This window comes from Tursiops truncatus, chromosome 11 (assembly GCF_011762595.2).
Source record: "Tursiops truncatus isolate mTurTru1 chromosome 11, mTurTru1.mat.Y, whole genome shotgun sequence".
Classification (NCBI taxonomy): domain Eukaryota; kingdom Metazoa; phylum Chordata; class Mammalia; order Artiodactyla; family Delphinidae; genus Tursiops; species Tursiops truncatus.
This window is the reverse complement of record NC_047044.1, coordinates 93462192-93480810: the sequence shown is the minus strand read 5'-3', so window position 1 is coordinate 93480810 and position 18619 is coordinate 93462192.

Genomic DNA, 18619 nt, shown 5'->3' with positions numbered 1-18619 from the left:
ATCATGAGTATAAACCAAAGGACAATAAACCTGGGCGGCCAGGGGAGGGCCAGAGCCCAGCACCAGCAGGGTTTACGGTACAGCAATGAGTGAGGTCTCACTGGGCTGTGCAAGACCCATTGAACAGCAGTGCTTCAGGGCCGTGGGTGCTCAGTCTCTCCAACTCTCTGCCTGGTGTTTGGAAACCACACTGACCTCTTTAGACTGAATAAATCCCTGATACAGACCATGTGAGGAGCTGGGACTTCCTCATGCACCTGGCAATAAGAGGAGCCTCTCCCTTCCCTGCTCATATCAGAGGCGGCCTAGTGAAGAGTCAGGAATTTCACCATTGCCCAAAGGTTATGAGACCACGTCCACCATGGTGTCTGCGGAGGCTACACAGAATGTCAAGGACCCGTGGGACGATAATAAAAGACCTAATATTCACGTCACTGGAGTCCCAGAAGGAGAGAAGAAAGAAGGCAGAGCTAAAATAGTATTATCACAGAAATAATGGCTGAAAACTTTCCAAATTTGCCAAAAGACATAAAGCTAGCTTTCAAAAAACTGAGTGAAACTCAAACAGAATAAACCCAAAGAAATCCACACCAAGATATATAGCACAGTTAAATTTCCAAAAACTGAAGACAAAGACAATCTTGAAATCGGTTAGAGAAAAACAAGGACAAAACAATTAGAATGGAGTAGATTTCTCATCAGAAACCATGGATGCTGAAAGGAAGTGGCAAAATATCTTTCAAGTGATGGAAGAAAAGTACTGTCAACCCAGAATCTTATCCCCGGAAAAAAATACTTCCAAAAATAAGGGGAAATCAAGATATTCTCAGATGAAGAAAAACTAAAAGAATCTGTTACCAGAAAACTAAGAGAATTTGTTAGCCTCAAAGAATGGCTAAAGGAAGTTCTCCAAATGGTAAGGAAATGATAAGAGAAAGAAACTTGGAATATCATGAAGCAAGGAAGAGCGTACACAGTAAGCAAAAATATGGGCAAATACAATAGACTTTCCTTCTCTTTTTGAGTTTTCAAAATTATGTTTGATGATTGAAGCAAAATTTATTTATAACACTTAATACTATCTGATGTAGTTCTCAATGTGCTTGAGGAAACATTTAAAACAATTATACTATAAATAGGGAAGATAAAGAGATGTAAAGGAGGGAAAGATTTCTACGCTTCACAAAAACTGATAAAATAATGATACCAGTTGACTATGATAAGTTACATATATATAATGTAATACCTAAAGCAACCACTAAAAAAGCTATACAAAGAGATATATTTAAATATACTATAAGGGGTCTCACCTGGTGGCGCAGTGGTTGAGAGTCCGCCTGCCGATGCAGGGGACACGGGTTCGTGCCCCAGTCCGGGAAGATCCCACAGGCCGCGGAGCGGCTGGGCCCGTGAGCCATGGCCGCTGAGCCTGAGCATCCGGAGCCTGTGCTCCACAACAGGAGAGGCCACAACAGTGAGAGGCCCGCGTACCGCAAAAAAAACACTATAGGTAAATCCAATTGTAAAAATGTTTAACCCAAAGGAAGGCAGGAAAAAGTAAACAGAGAAACAAAAAGCAGGAGACAAACAGAAAACAAAACCAAAATGTCAAACCAAAATTGACAAACCTCTAGCAAAGCTAACAAAGAAAAAGAGGGAGAAGACACAAATTACCAATGAATGAGACAGAGGATATCACCACAGATCCTGCAGACATCAAGAAAAATGAAGGAATTCTACAAGCAACTCTACACCCATAAATTTGAAAACACTGATGAAATGGAACAAATCCTGTAAACAAACAAATAGACAAATAAATAAACTGCAATTCACCCAATATGAAATAGGTCATTTGAATAGCTTTATGACTATTAAGAAAATTAAATTCATAATTTTAAAACTCCCAAAGAAGAAATCTCCAGGCCCAAATGTTTTCACTAGACAATCTACCAACTGTTTAAAGAATTAATAATACCGATTCTACACAATCTCTTCTAGAACAAAGAGGAGGGAACACTTCCCAATTCATTTGATTTATATCAAACCAGACAAAGCCACAAAACTACAGAACAATATCCCTCTTGAGTACAGATACAAAAATCCTTAACAAAGTATCAGCAAATAGAATTCAGCAATACACAAAAAGAATTATACACCATGACCAAGTAGGGTTTATTCCAGGGATGCAAGGCTGTTTTAATATTCAAAATCAATCAATTTAATCAATCATATTAACAGGCTACAGAAGAAAAATCACATGATCATATTAATTGATTGTATCAATGTTAATATCCTGGTAATGATACTGTACTACAGTTTTGCATGATGTTACCACAGAGGAAAACTGGATAAAGGGTGTACGAGATCTCTTTTTATTATTTCTTATGAGTGTATGTGAATCTATAATTATCTCAAAGTAAAGAGTTTAATTTTTAAAAACTCATGACATACCAAAAAACCACAACACCTTATTTTTCACAAATAAGTTCAGCTGACATAGGCCAGGTGGCTCTGTTGATCTTGGCTGGCCTCACTCATGTGCATGGGGTTCAAATGACCTAGGCTGGGTCCCTCTGAGTCAACTGGGGAACTTGGCTCTGATCCATGTAGCTCTCATCCTTAGAGGCAGGCCTGGACAAGTTCTCCCGGCTACTGCAGAGGTACACAAGAAAGCAAACTCTAATGGATACACCTCTCCGAAGCCTGGGCTTCAGTCATGGCTTTTGCATCGTGACTGAAGCAAGTCCCATGACTGAGTCCAGACTCCAGGGACAGAGCAGATCATTCCACTACTCATGAGAGGGTGCTGCCGAGTTACAGGCATGGACACAGGGAGCAGTGAAAGGCCGGGGCTGTGATGGACTCGACCTCACCATCCTTGATCACCTCAAGGATTAAAAACACCTACTGCTGCTCTTCCTTCTCAGAGGCAGGCTGTGGTTATTCTCCACTGTTTCAAGGATCATACAACAGGATCTAAGTGTTCCTTTGCCGAAGACGAGTCACAAGGGAAGAAATATATGATGTCTAACAATTTCCTACACGGAGCCAAGCTGCCTCTAGGCTGTCCTACTGCTCCTTATCACCACCTTCCCCAGACCTGACCTCATCTTTATTCCACTGCTGCCCCATCTCTGATTCTCTTCTCACCCCTTCAATCTTCTAGACTGAAGTTTCTTTCCTGGCACTCACCAGACTTTATTTTATTAGATCGCTGTCCAAAGTCACTGAGATCAGTTCTTTTGGTCTCCATGTTCTCATCTGTAAAGGGTGGATAATAGCAGTACCTACACTGCTCCATCACAGTGTCCACGTGAGGATGAGACAATTTAACTCACGTAATGCGTTTACACTGCCTGGTGCATAGAAATCCCTCAATAAATTATACTGTGTTTTGTTTTTTCTTTTTTAATATGGAGGTGGGAGGCACGCTCAGTCTAACTGCAGACAGTTAAAGGAAACCAAGCATTCCAAGATGGAACTCTGAGAATATTTTCCCATAGAAACACTGTTCTCTACTGTGATGGTATTCTACACCACAATTATCGCTCCTAAGGATTCCATGGTGCCAGCACTTCAGCTTAATCCTGTAAGTTAAATGGGCTCTCCTGGACTGGCCGGGCAAAACCAACCACCACGAAGGACACTACTGTAAGAGAAAAATGGGAGTTCTAAATAAGTCCCTTACAAATGAACTCTTGAAACAGAAACCACTCTTAAGTTTGGTGTTGTCGAGAACTGAATGCTGTGAAGGAAGATGCTTTAGAGACTGTAACTTTGTCAGGCTGATGAAGGGGAGACAGTCTGCTGACCTGATCTCTCTGAGCACGATGCTTAGGAATAGGACCAGACGGCAGAGAGGCTCAGGGCCAAGGGTGAGAAGCGAAACTGTGTTGTGAAGAAAACTAGGTAGACCCTGGGGATGGGGTCGGATAATGGGAGGTCACAGTCTATACCTGGATATACAGAGGCTGTGGGGATGTCTTGGAAAGGAGCCTCAAAAACAGAAAACAGGGTCTTGCGAGTGATGCCAGAGGGGCAGGTACATACTTGTTGGTGGGGTGACTGTGAAAAAAGAAAGGCTTTAACCAGAAACGTATAGGAGTATATTTAGGATCCAAACAGAAAAAGAATAGCTAAACCCATCATTGGAAAATGAAATGCAGGGAATTTCCTGGCAGTCCAGTTGTTAGGACTCTGTGCTTCCGCTGCCAGGGGCCCAGGTTTGATCACTGGTTGGGGAACTAAGATCTGCAAGCCGCATGCAGCCAAAAGGGAAAATAATGAAAGAAAAAAAAAATGAAAATGAAATGGAAAAGCCAGAACAAATATAAGAACTATAGCTCCAAGGCTATACGTTACACAACCTTAATAACCAAGTCAAAGATCATTTCAGGATGGCCTAATATATGCAAAGCACCCCGTGTGCTAAGTGGGATCCTAAAGTGAATAAACATCTCCTTGTTCTTCAGGCAAACAGGGTGAAGACAGAGGCAGGGACAATGGACTCTAATACAAGAAGACTGATAAGTACTATAATCAATGCTCAAAACTTGCTATGGTGTAGCTAAGGGGAGAGAGGAGACTAATTCAATTTGGGGGGATCTGGAAAGGCTTCTAAGAAGAGGTGGGATTTGAGTTAGAGTCTGAAAGACTTCGACAGCAGAGGTGGGGAAGGAGGCAGGTGGTGAGTGGACAGAGCACAGGATATGGACTTGAGGGGCCTGGTTCTTAACTTCCTATTTGACCTTGAGCATATTTAAAATGAGGGCACTGAACGCATTGATCTCTAAAGTCCAGTAGTAGAGACCCAAAAGGGTATGAGTTTGAGCACTGCAGTTTAGGCAAGAGTCCAGAAGTGTCCTGAAGCCCCTCCTGTACCAAGGGAGCGGAACTTGTGTTTGGGGGAGGGGTGGGGGGACAGGAGGAGGAGAATTCATTCAATATTCTGCCCAGTGCACTGATGCAGCACCCAGCACCATTCTGCTCACGTCATTTTGGGAAACTGACAATGTCCTTCTTAGAATGGTGATGATGCCACCACCACTGCCATCACCACCACCACCAACGACAACACTTCTTTGGCGATTACTATGAGCCAGACTTCTTTAGAATCACTTTACGTATTTATGTTGCCATCCCACTGAATCCTCATAACAGCCCTAAGAGATAGGTACAAACTTTACTATTCCTATTTTACAGGTGAGAAAGCAGAGGCACAGAGAGGTCAGACAACTTACCCAAGTTCAGAGAGCTAGTCTTATGGCAGAGCTGGGATCTGAACTCTTGCACCCCGGCTTCCCGCTTTACTTCTTCAGTAAAAACACAAGAGCAGAACTGACCCCAGCTCTGCAGGCCGTGTTCTGACTCCCTGGAATCCTTTGTGCTTGCAGCTGTCCGTAGAGGTCTGCTCTCAATGTTCCTATAAACCTCCAACAAGACAAATGTTCTTCTCTGTTCTGCAACTTTTTATCTCTATATGAATGGAAAAGTGTATATCTTTAAAGGTCAGAGCCTTGAGAACAGGGCTATTATGTATATTTCAGGCCCCAGGCAACATTCTTTTACAAGGGTGCAGAGCCAGCATGACTAAGCACGGGCAACAGAGCACAAGGGTTAGAACTAAAGGAATGGATCCAATATGGAGTCAGACCTGTTCTTCTCTGTTACAATGGTGGTTCTGGGTCTCCCTACCCAGAACCTGAGATTTACTTAAAGCTGCTCAACACACGTCTGCTGTCTCTTTATCTAACGCTCCAACTTCCCACTGTCACTTGCAACTGAGATTGTTTTCCTCGGTACAGAAGAGAGGACTCAAATTGAATCAGAGTGGTTCTGTTTTCTTTCTGCCTCCTGTTGTTGTAACTGAATCTGAAAAATCCCTTCTTTTGTCATTTACATTTTCAAGAACCTCAGCTCAGTCTGACATTTACTCCAGACCTACTCTATTTTTGTGTATTTGCTTTTTGTCACAGTCCTTGACAAAGACTCTTCTTGACCAAACTTTAGTCAGGCCCCTCTGAGCCCAGCTAGGTTCCCATCCTTGGGCATATTATCCAAGAGCCCAGTTTTAGCAAGAATCCTGGTAAGTTCATTCCCACCCTGATGTCTGATCCAATTCTCCATCCCCAATAATTCCTCAGGTAATATCTGGTCACCTGGCTTGCCTTCAGCAAGAATCCTATCAGGCCAGTTTTGCAGGATCCCCACTTACCCCTAAAGCTTCCTTAGTAATTTTCCATCCCCTCCCCTCCCCTGCTCCTTGGTTATGAATTCCCACTTTTCCTTATTGTATTCACAGCTAAGCCAAGTCTCTCTCCCCTACTGCGAAGCCCCACTGAAGTAGTCCCTATGCCTATCACAATAGTCCTGAGCACAATAGTGCCTTAGCGTTTTAACAAGTGACAAAATCAGTTTTTCTTTTACACCTCCTCGGGACATCTTTTGTACATGTACTTTTAAGCCCAAGTACTTCCTTTTAGCCTCAAAATCAAGTGCTTTTATTGTTTCCTTCTTCAGATCACTCTCTCCTACCCTTCATTTAGTATGAGGCAGAATCAGTATTCAACTCCAAACTGCCTTTGGAGCCTAAGCCTTTAACTACTGTTTTATATTATACCTATATTATCTGCAAATGTGTTAATAACTAAGTCATTGATTAAAACACAACCACTGGTACTTCCCTGGTGGTGCAGTGGTTAAGAATCTGCCTGCCAATGCAGGGGACATGGGTTCGGGCCCTGGTCCGGGAAGATCCCACATGCCAAGGAGCAACTAAGCCCGTGTGCCACAACTACTGAGCCTGCGCTCTAGAGCCCACGAGCCACAACTACTGAAGCCTGCACGCCTAGAGCCCGTGCTCCGCAACAAGTGAAGCCCGCACAGTGAGAAGCCCGCACAACTAGAGAAAGCCCACACAGAGCAACGAAGACCCAACAAAGCCAAAAATAAATAAATTTAAAAAATTAAATTAAAAAAAAAACAAAAGAACACAACCACTAACAGAACCTTGATATCTCTACCCACCTTTGTCTCAATGAAGCAGGCAATCAAAGAGCCTGAAGGGAACATGAAGTCCAGAGATTTTAGGTAATTTAATCAGTGTTGGGAGATAATTTCTTTAAAGTCATGACTCTGTCAAAGATAAACAAAGCTAGTTAAAGTAGTAAGGACCGATTTTAATCAGTAATATACAACTGCAATAAAGAAAAGTGTCCGGCATGAACTCAATTTGGACTTGTGCACTTTGCAGGGAGAATGAGGGAATAAGGAAGGAGTGACTGGGGACTCAGTAGAGTCAGGGGAGGGATAAATTACAAGAAGCAGGAAGGGGAGGTTGGTCTGCCTGAAACCATCTGGGTTTGTTGGGTTTCTCTCCTCCTACAGAGACTGGGAACAGGGACCCTATATTCAGGTGTTGGCTGGAACAAACAGTAAATTATGTTGGCAGTCTTGAGTTTTCTCAGGCAGGCACTTTAAGGTGTATGTGTGGGGGCCGGGAGTTGGGTTGGGTCAGCCTAGGGAGGTAGCTGTGGGCTGTCAGTGTTTTGCCCAAGTCTTTAAAGGACAAGGTTGAGCCTAGTCAAGAAAGGGCTCAGAGAAGCACAGCTAGAGTTTGATCAAGGAGAGAATCTTTGCCAACTGTCAGATAATAAAAAGGAACATATGTCAAACATTTTATCTAACTCATTAATTAATAGTAGAACCAGTATAATATTACAACTGCTCAAAGGAGAACTCAAACTACTGCACACTTATAGGCAGATAAAAAAATGCTGAAATCATTTTACAAATACAGGAAAAACTAGTCCATACCCACAGGACAATAAACAGTTGCATTCACAAGAGACAGTCTGCATTTTTATGAAAGGAATTATTTGCATTACTATCCATTTCTTATAATCCAGTTTCTGCCTGTATAGACTTGTAAAAGAGCCCAATCAAAAGCTGACAAAGGTGCACATTTCTATAAAATCAAGTAATCCCAAGGGTTCCAGGATTTCATTGAAAGGATATCAAGTAATCCCTTTTGCCCATTTCCAAACATTCCGGTTTTTCCCCACATCAAGGTCAAATAGCAGTAAAAGTAGGCTCAGAAAATCAAAAGTTGATACCAGATTAATACAGACTGTTATAACTATAAGATGTTTTATAAAACCTCACGGTAACCACAAATCAAAAACCTATAGTAGATACACAAAAGATAAAGAGAAAGGAATCAAAGCATCTCACTACAGGAAACCATCAAATTACAGTGGAAGAGACAAAGCGAGAAATAAATGAACAAAGAACTACAAAACAGAAAACAATGAACAAAATGGTAATAAGAAGTCCATACCTATCAATAATTCTTTAAATGGACTAAATTCTTGAATCAAAAGACACAGAGTGGCTGAATGGATTAAATAAACAAGACCTAACTATATTCTGCCTACAAGACTCACTTTAGCTTTAAGGGCACACACAGATTCCAAGTAAAGGAATAGGAAAAGATATTCCAAGCAAATAGAAACCAAAAGAAAGCAGGGGTAACTATACCTATATAAGACAAAATAGACTTTAAGCCAAAAAGTGTAGCTAGAGATAAAAAGGTCATTATATAATGACCTTAAAGGGGTCAATTCATCAAGAGGATATAGCAATTGTGAGTATTTATGAACCCAATATCAGAGGGCCTAATACATAAAGTAAATATTAACAGATCTGAAGGAAGAAATAGACAGCAATACAGTAATGGTAGAGGACTTCAATACCCCACTTTCAACAATGACTAGATTATCCTGAAAGAAGATCAGTAAGAAAACTTTGGACTTTGTATTAGATCAGGTGAACTTAATAGACATATATATAACATTCCACCCAAAAGCAGCAAAATATACATTCTTCTCAAGAGCACATGGAACATTCTCCAGGATAGATCCTATATTAGGTCACAAAACAAGTCTTAATAAACTTAAGAAGACTGAAATCATATCCAGCATCTTTTTCCAACCACAATTACATGAAACTAGAAATCAATTACAAGAAGAAAACTGGAAAATTCACAAATACGTGGAGATTAAGCAACATGCTCCTGAACAACCAGTGAGTCAAAGAAGAAATCAAAAGGGAAATCAAAAAATATCTTGTGTGGTTACAGATGGCCCACAGGCACATGAAAAGATGCTCAACATCGCTAATCATCAGAGAAATGCAAATCAAAACTACAATGAGGTACCACCTCACACCAGTCATAACGGCCATTATTAAAAAGTCTACAAATAACACACGCTGGAGAGGGTGTGCAGAAAAGGGAACCCTCCTACACTGTTCGTGGGAATGTAAGTTGGTGCAGCCACTGTGGAAAACAGTACAAAGGTTCCTCAGAAAACTAAAAGTAGAATTACCATATGACCCAGCAATCCCACTCACTCCTGGGCATATACCCAGGCAAAACTATAATTCAAAAATTATATATGCACCCCTATGTTCATAGCAGCACTATTCACAATAGCCAAGACATGGAAATAACCTAAATGTCCATTGACAGATGAATTGATAAAGGAGATGAGGTACATATATACAATGGAATACTACTCAGCCATAAAAAGAATGAAATAATACCATTTGCAGCAACATGGATGCAACCTGAGATTTAGTGAGGTAAGTCAGAAAGAGAAAGATAGATACCATATGATATCACTTATATGTGGAATCTAAAATATGACACAAATGAACCTATCTACGAAACAGCAACAGAATCACAGACATAGAGAACAGACTGGTGGTTGCCGAGGGGGAGGGGGTTGGGGGAGGGATGGAGTGGGAGGTTGGGGTTAGCAAATGTAAGCTTTTATATATAGCATGGATAAACAACAAGGTCCTACTATATAGCACACAGGGAACTATATTCAGTATCCCATGATAAACCGTAATGGAAAAGAATACAAAAATAGAATGTATAAATATGTATAACTGAATTACTTTGCTGTATAGAAGAAATTAACACAACATTGTAAATAAACTATACTTCAATAAAAAAATAAAAAATAAAAATAAAAACTTGTGTGGAAACACAACATACCAAAACTTAAGAAATGCAGCAAAAGCAGTGCTTGGAAGGAATATTATAGTGATAAATGCCTATATTAAGAAATAAGAAAGACTTCAAATAAACAACCTAACTTTACACCTCAAGGAACTAGAAAAGGAACAAACTAAGCCCAAAGTTAGTAGAAGGAAGGAATAACAAACTTCGAGCAGAAAGAAATGAAACAGAGTCCAGAAGACAATAGAAAGGAGCATAGGAACTAAGAGCTGGTTGTTTGAAAAGATAAAAACAAAATTGACAAACTTTTAACTAGACTAAGAAAAAAAAATAGAGAAGACTCAAATAAATGAAAACAGAAATGAAAGAGGAGGCATTACAACTGAAAATGCAGAAACACTAAGAATCATAAGAAACTACTATGAACAATTATACACCAACAGATTAGATAACCTAGAAGAAACAGATATATTCCTAGAAACATACAACCTACCAACGCTGAATCATGAAGAAATAGAAAATCTGAATAGCGTAATTACTAGTACAGAGATTGAATCAGTACTAGAAAACCTCCCAACAAACACAAGTCCAGGACTGGATGGCTTTACTGGTAAATTCTACCAAACATTTAAAGAAAAATTAATACCAACACTTCTCAAATTCTTCCCCCAAAATGAAGGGGAAGGAACATTTCCAAAATCATTTTACAAGGCTAGCACTACCCTGATATCAAAGCCAGATAAAGAACCTACAAGAAAAGAAAATTATAGGCCAATATTCCTGATGAACATAGATGTAAAGTACTCAAGAAAATATTAGAAAACTGAATTAAACAGTACATTAAAAGGATCATACCATGATCACATGAGATTTAGCCCTGGAATACAAGATGGTTCAACATACACAAGTCAATAAATGTGATACACCATATTAACAAAACGAAGAGTAGAAATTGTATGATCATCTCAATAAATGCATCTGAAGCATTCAACAAATTCAACATCCTTTTATGATAAAAACTCTCAACAAACTGGGTATTAAAAAACATGTATTATCTAAAGCCATATACGACAAGCCCACAGCTAACATACTCAACAGTAAAATGCTAAACGATCAAGAGCAAGACAAGGATGCCCACTCTTACCACTTTGATGCAACATAATACTCAAAGTCCTCATCAGAGTGATTAGGCCAGAAAAAGAATTAACGTCATCCAAAAAAGAAAACTTTATTAGATAGATACATAGATAGATAGATAGAGATAGATATATATAGAGAGAGAGAAAGGGAGAGAATAGAATATTTTCAGACTCAAAAATGAAAAAAAAAGAGAAAATCTTGCCATTTGCAACAACATGGATGAAACTAAAGGGCACTGTATTAACTGAAATAAGCCAGACAAAGACAAATACTGCATGGTATCACTTTTTATACTGCATGGTATCACTTTTTTTAAAAAATTAATTTATTTTATTTTATTTATTTTTGGCTGCATTGGGTCTTCGTCGCTGCACACAGGCTTTTCTCTAGTTGCGGTGCGCAGGCTTCTCATTGCGGTGGCCCCTCTTGTTGGCAACACGGGCTCTAGACCGCGGGCTTCAGTAGTTGTGGCACGCGGGCTCAGTAATTGTGGCTCGTGGGCCCTAGAGCGCAGGCTCAGTAGTTGTGGCGCACGGGCTTAGTTGCTCCGTGGCATGTGGGATCTTCCCGGACCAGGGCTCGAACCCGTGTCCCCTGCATTGGCAGGCGGATTCTTAACCACTGCACCAGCAAGGAAGTCCTGCATGGTATCACTTATATATGGAATCTAAAAAAAATTTTTTTAAGTCAAACTCATAGAAACAGAGATTATAATGTCAGGGGTGGAAGAAGCAGGGAAAGGCTAGTAAAAGGGTATAAACTTTCAATTATAAGATGAATAAGTTCTGAGGCTCTAATGTATAACATGATAACTACAGATGATAATACTGTGTTGTATAATCAAAATTTGCTGAGAGAGTAAGACTTGAGTGTTCTCACCCATAAGTAAATAAATAAATATTATAAATATAATATTATAAATATTACAAAAATTATTTAAATAGTATAAATAAAAATTATTAATAAATAAATATAAAATAAATAAGTGAGGTGATAAATATGTTCATTAACTCAATGGTGGAAACCCTTTCATAATGCATGCCTATATCAAATTATCATGTACACTATAAGTATATTACAATTTTATTTGTCAGTTTACCTCAGTAAGGCTGAGGTGGGCACAATAAATTTGTAGAGGAGTGACAAGATAAAGGAAAAGAGCTTTAGGCTTTTGGGGTGACAAACTGTGGGAAGGTAAATATACAAGGGCAAGTGATGGAAGACCTGGATTGTTTTCGTAAGGTTTGTTGTATAGATTCCTCTAGTGGTAGCTCTAGGCTAAGCAGACTCTATATAGAGTTGTCTCCAGTGATTAAGAATCCTCCTTCCTTTTTGGTAAAGAAGCAGAGGGCAGAGTTTTTCTTGTGTTGCTTCTTCTTAATTGCCTTCAGCTCAAAATATCCCTATGCCCAAGTTGCATGTTTGGGAGTAGCATACTCTGAACCCCTTCACAGATATACTTCCTACCAAAGGGTGCTCCTTTTCTCAAGTGTTTCATTTAAACCAGCCTCATTCTTTTGTTGTGGGAGGTTTCCCCTTTCAGGTAGCTGATAATGAGTAGTAACAGCATGACCAGCTTGGAAATTCCCTTTTTCACTTTTACAAGATGACCCACCAGCAAACAAAATCAGATCGGGATTAGTCAAAGGAGTGTCTCATAAATGGGGCCGCAGTGTCACAAAATGGGACATTAACGCCTCACAGTCATGCGGCTCACCTGCGTCGGGCAGGGGTTGTGATGTGGCAGGATTGAGAATGTTGCAATCTGAGCAACATGGATGCAACTAGAGATTATCATACTAAGTGCAGAAAGACAAATACCATATGATATCACTTATGTGTGGAATCTAAAATACGACACAAATGAACTTATCTACAAAATAGGCTCACAGACATAAAGAACAGGCATGTGGTTGCCAAGGGGGAGGGGGGAGAGGGAGGGAAGGACTGGGAGTTTGGGGTTAGCAGATGCAAACTATTATATCTAGGATGGATAAACAACAAGGGCCTACTGTAGAGCACAGCGTACTATATTCAATATGCTGTGATAAACCATAGTGGAAAAGAATGTATGTATGTGTGTAAGTGAATCACTTTGCTGTACAGCAGAAATTAACACAACACTGTAAGTCAACCACACTTCAATAAAATAAAATTTTAAATAAATTAATAAATAAAACATACATCACACACATAGAAACACTGCAATGTTTAAGATGTAGATTAGGTGGTGAAAGCAGAAAGCTCTCTGCTTGCAGAGAAATGCTGAGTTAATTCAGAGTTAAGAAGACTTCAGACAGCGTGTGGAGCTTGTAGATGTTATTTCCTAGGGTTAGATCTGCTGAGGTTCTACTATCTTTGCCGCTGTGGCCATAGCCTTAATGCAGCTGGGATAGGTATAAGCAACTGAAGCCATTTGCCTGCTGTAATAGGCAATAGGCCTGTGTTTATTGCTCTGTTCTTGTGTGAGCACTCCCAGGGCTTGTTTATCTTTTTCATGTACAAATAAGGTTTAAGTTTTTGAATCATTAGGTAGCCCTAGGGCAGGTGGCTCTTGTGGTGCTATTTTTAGTCTTATGCAGGTCTGTTCAAGTTTATCTTCCCAGGAAAAGGGCTCGGGAACTGAAATTTTAGTAAGTTCATAAAGTAGAGACACAAATAGAGAAAAATTAGGGACCCAAAGTCTGCATAACCAGCTAGGCTCAGAAATCCACGAAGCTCTTTCTTAGTTGTAGGCCTAGGAAATTCTTCAATTAACTTAATTCTTTCTGGAGATACCTGGATGTCTTCAGCGCTTAGGCTCTGACCTATGTCATGAACAGTGTCCAAAAATAATTGGAATTCTGTTTAGAGACTTTATGTCCTTTTTCAGCTAAGTGTTGCAGCAAATAAAGGGACTCTTTTACGGGTGCCTCTTCGGTAACTGAGCGTGGCAAGAGGTCACCCACGTATCGTAAAAGGGTCAATTTCCCGGGGGAACTGGAGGGCGCTTAGACCTTGACGGAGTGCTTGGGAGAAATAAGAAGGGGCCTCAGTGAACCTTTGGGGCATGACTGTCCAGGTATATTGTTGATTATTCCAAGTAAAGGTGAATAAATATTGACTGCAGGGTCTCCAAGGATGCTGACAAAGGCTGAGCAGAAGTCTATAGCACTGACCCATCTTAAATGTGGCAGACCTTGTGTTAAAAGGGTTTGGAACGACTGGGAAACAGGGAATGACTGTCTTGTTACTAGCGCTTAAGTCTTTGATAAATCACCACGCCCTCCCATCAGGTTTCCGGACTGGTGAGACCAGTGCGTTACAGGGCACAGGGAAGGACTAATTCCTGGGCAATTAGGTCTTTATTATTGATGTGAGGCCTTGTATGGCTTCAGGCTTTAATGGATATTGAGGCCATTTCCGAAGAGGTTTAGTCACATCCATCTGAATTTTTATAGGCTCTGCATTTTTTATTTTCCCGGTGTCAGTATTAGAAGTAGCCTACTGATTTTCAGGCACCTCGGTTACATTAGGGGATCTTTGTCGGAATTCTTCTTCTATACCAAAGACAGACTGTGAAAAACGTCAGACATCAGGTTCGGGTTGATCAGGAAATTCTAAGGTGAGCAACGCACATTTAGCTCTTGTAATTTAGAAAGGAGATCTCTGCCTAATATATTCACTGGGGCTGGGTCACAGCAAAAAAGAATGCTTTTCGGTAAAAGGTCCCAGAGCCATTTGTACTGGTTGAGATAGAAATTCTTCCTGAACTTTATGAGATACCCCCTCTATGGAAACCTTTTTTTCATTCTAAGAGATTTCTGAGAGTGGGATTTAAAGTAGGAAGTATAGCCCTGGTATCTACCAGAATTTGGTAAGATTTCCCATTAATTTTCATTTTAATTTCCTCTTGGCTATTTAAGGGTAGCAGTTTACCTGAGGGTCCCTCAGAGCTGCAGCAGTCCTGGGAGTGGCCATATGGGGGCCCTCCCTTGGGGGCATTTGAGTGGATATTTAGGAATTTGCAGAGGATCTTTGAGGACAATCTTTTTTCCGGTGCCCCAGTTGATTACAAAGGAAACATTAATCCTTGGGCCATGCTTTGATGGTGGACCCCTAGGAAGGTGCTGTGTGGGGAAACCAGGTATTATTTTAGGTCTCTGGCCTTGGAGCTATTGCAGCTGTAAGGCCATAGATTGAAGGACCTTTATGATGTTGGTCCAAGATCCTTTCAAAGTGTCAAGCAGGAAAAGATGAGTTTTCACATAACGAAGGACAGAGGGGAGAAGTGGGAGGCATGCATCAGTCTTAAGTTTTCTAATGAAGCTATTTTGGAATCTTGAAGCCTTTGGGGAGCTCTGCAGACCAATTAAAGCAAGTATCCTGTTCTGTTTAATTCAGAAAACAATAGTTTCAAGCGCACTTCTTAAATGAAGGACCATGACTAATTGGAACATTCCCCAGACTGGTCATTGTAATCCTAGGTTGTTTTTGGTAAGATTTTGCCATTTTTGTAGATAGCTTCGGGGACCATAGTTTTTAAACATAAAATAAGCAGATGTGCCAGAAGGTGGCGTGCTTGACTCTTTAGAATTGAAGAATTCCCTAAACTAAGCCTTTGGGTTTTTTAAACCTAAAGAGATGCACCGCTGGGTTGGGGATTGTGCGTGTTTTGCAGTGCACCTTGTTGCACGGAAGTTTTCTTGAGGTTGGCGGGTTACCTACTGTCGATCTAACCTGTTCCGTGGTCAACTTGTCTTTGATTTAGCTGTCGATCACTCTAACAGCCTTTATATGCTTAAGCTGCAGCCACCAATTTTTGCAGCTTTTTGGCCTCTGAGATCCCCGCTAGCAATAGCTTTTATTTACATAAAACGAGACAAAGGTGCACGTTGACACACCAGCAGTGACCAAGAGATGCTACTGTGACCTGGCTAAGACAAGGCCTATGCATCCCAACAATTTCTGTGGAACCTTGGCCTGGGGAAAGGATTGGACCAATGGTGGGGACTCAATGAGTACAGGCTGTGGCCTGGGGGCTCTAATATGAACAGAATTAAGGGCTGGGGTTTTGTTTTTGTTTTTGTTTTTTTGCAGTACACGGGCCTCTCACTGTTGTGGCCTCTCCCGTGGCGGAGCACAGGCTCCGGTCGCACAGGCTCAGCGGCCATGGCTCATGGGCCCAGCCGCTCCACAGCATGTGGGATCCTCCTGGACCGGGGCACGAACCCGTGTCCCCTGCATCGGCAGGCGGACTCTCAACCACTGCGCCACCAGGGAAGCCCTAGGGCTGGGTTTTTTCTGTTTAAAACCTGGGAATTGTCTGAAAGGCTAAGGGCTTAGCTCAGTTGGCTCTGAGCAGAACCATCTACCAGCATAAGCTGACCTGCCCTGTAAGCCAAATAGATCGGAAGCTCGATGCAAAGGAAGTTCAGAACCAAGAGCAAACTTATTACCCACAGCCCTTGGAAAGGGCAAGAAAGACAGTGAATTCAAAAAGGGGCTCATGGGTACATCACCTGTGTTTTTCATTGTCCCCGAAGCCATCAGAAGTCTCCTTCGGTCCCTCTGCTGCCACCAAACCTGTTAAATAACAAAAACTCAACTGAGTAAATCTTAAAGATCTAATTGGCTTTACTGAATGAATCGGACAGCATCCCATCTAGCAAGTGAAGAGGAACTTTGCTGAGCTGCAGAAAAGGAAAGGGTTTTAAAGGCAGAGAGGGAGCAGGAAAAAAAGGAAATTATTAGCAAAGATGCATTGTTTTAGGCAAGGCCACCCTCCTGAAGGGAATGGAAGGGTCTGTCCACAGATTTCCCAGGACTGACCAGGAAATCCCGGGTTAGCTGGAATCACATTCCTGGGGAAGGTTGTAACTGTAATTAGCTTAGGCATCAAGTCTTGGTCTGCTGCCATGGGACCACAAGTGACTCCATCCGGGGCCTGTTGTTTCCTTTTTAACAAGGGGCAGAGGTCGTTTGGTCCACCTGACTGCAGGGGCGCATCCTGGTAGACGCATGATTGGGGACAGCGTGAAGAAAAAGGGCAGTGGGCCGGGCAGACACCTGAAGGGTAGCAAGGTATTCTTGCATTGGAAGGAAGGAAATACACCAAATTTTTAACAATATTTATCACTGGATGACTGGATCATGATGGTCTTTATTTTATGTATGCTATTTTATGTTGTACAAATTTTCTAAAACACAATGTGTATTTTTATTTTTTAAATTTTTACGTATTTTTTGGCTGCACCACGTGGTTTGTGGGATCTTAGTTCCCTGACCAGGGACTGAACCCATGCCCCTGACAGTGAAAACGCAGAGTCCCAACCACTGGACCGCCAGGGAATTCCCACAATGTGTATTTTTAGGATCAGGAGAAAAGTGGGTTTTGTTTTGTCTTTTAATATATAACATGTATTGAGTCCTGTCTCTGTTATGTGCCAGCTTGTTGAGTGTGGGAGATGCAAAGCTGAATGATTAATGGACATTCTCTGTCTTCAGTGAGCCTACTTCTGCCGACTGCCCCTTTCTTGTGTTTATACTTACCTGCGAAGACCTCACGAGATTCTAAAGGGTTTCTGCCCCCAGTGTCATTAAGTTATGTAGCTCTGAACTCCAGTAACAACTGTAGTCCAAACTATGCGATTTAGTTGTGATTATATGTATTTGTTGGTTCTTAAATTGTTTCAAATGAATGTATCTCTTCTTCCGAAAAAAGACTGTAAGTTTTTTTTTGAAGACAAAACAGTCTTAATATTTCTTTAATATCGCTCAAGTTGACTAGACAGGTATTCGTTATGAGCAATAAATATGAGTTTGCTGGTTAAAATTCACTTTGCGTCACCAAAGAACTAACGTTCCCATAACTGCCATTATTTGTCTCTCATGGATCTGTTTACCTAATATTTAAATGGCCAGTTCTTCCCCCACTTTTATGAAATTAGCCTTAATTCCCCTTTCACCATGCACACTTCCTTCATCTTCATATTTTGACTAGCCAGCGCTCATGGTTTTATGAGCATAAGTGTCTATTTCAGTTAAGAATCTGGATAGACCACAAAATCATATGTTTCTTCTTTCCTATACATAGGGAATTCTATCCCTAAAATTGTGACATATGGTCTTTAAATGAGTTTTTGTGGCTTTTACTATGGCTGGGGTTACATTCCGTTTTGAAAGCTTTTCCCGTGGTTCCATCTGAATACAATCTTTGAATCTCATGGGAGAGGTAACACTGATACAGTGTGAAGCCAGAAAGACTAAGATTTCGATCTCAGCTCAACTGATGGGGGGACCACTTCCGCACCAATACCTTACCTCTCTGAGCCTCAGTTTCCTTGTATGGAAAATGGGAATCATAACACCTGCCCCTTGATGTGAAGATTAAACATGTGTGCCACGCCTGCCACAGAGGTGATCAGTAAACATTCGCTAAACCGATGAAAGGGAAAGAAAGTAAAGTACTAT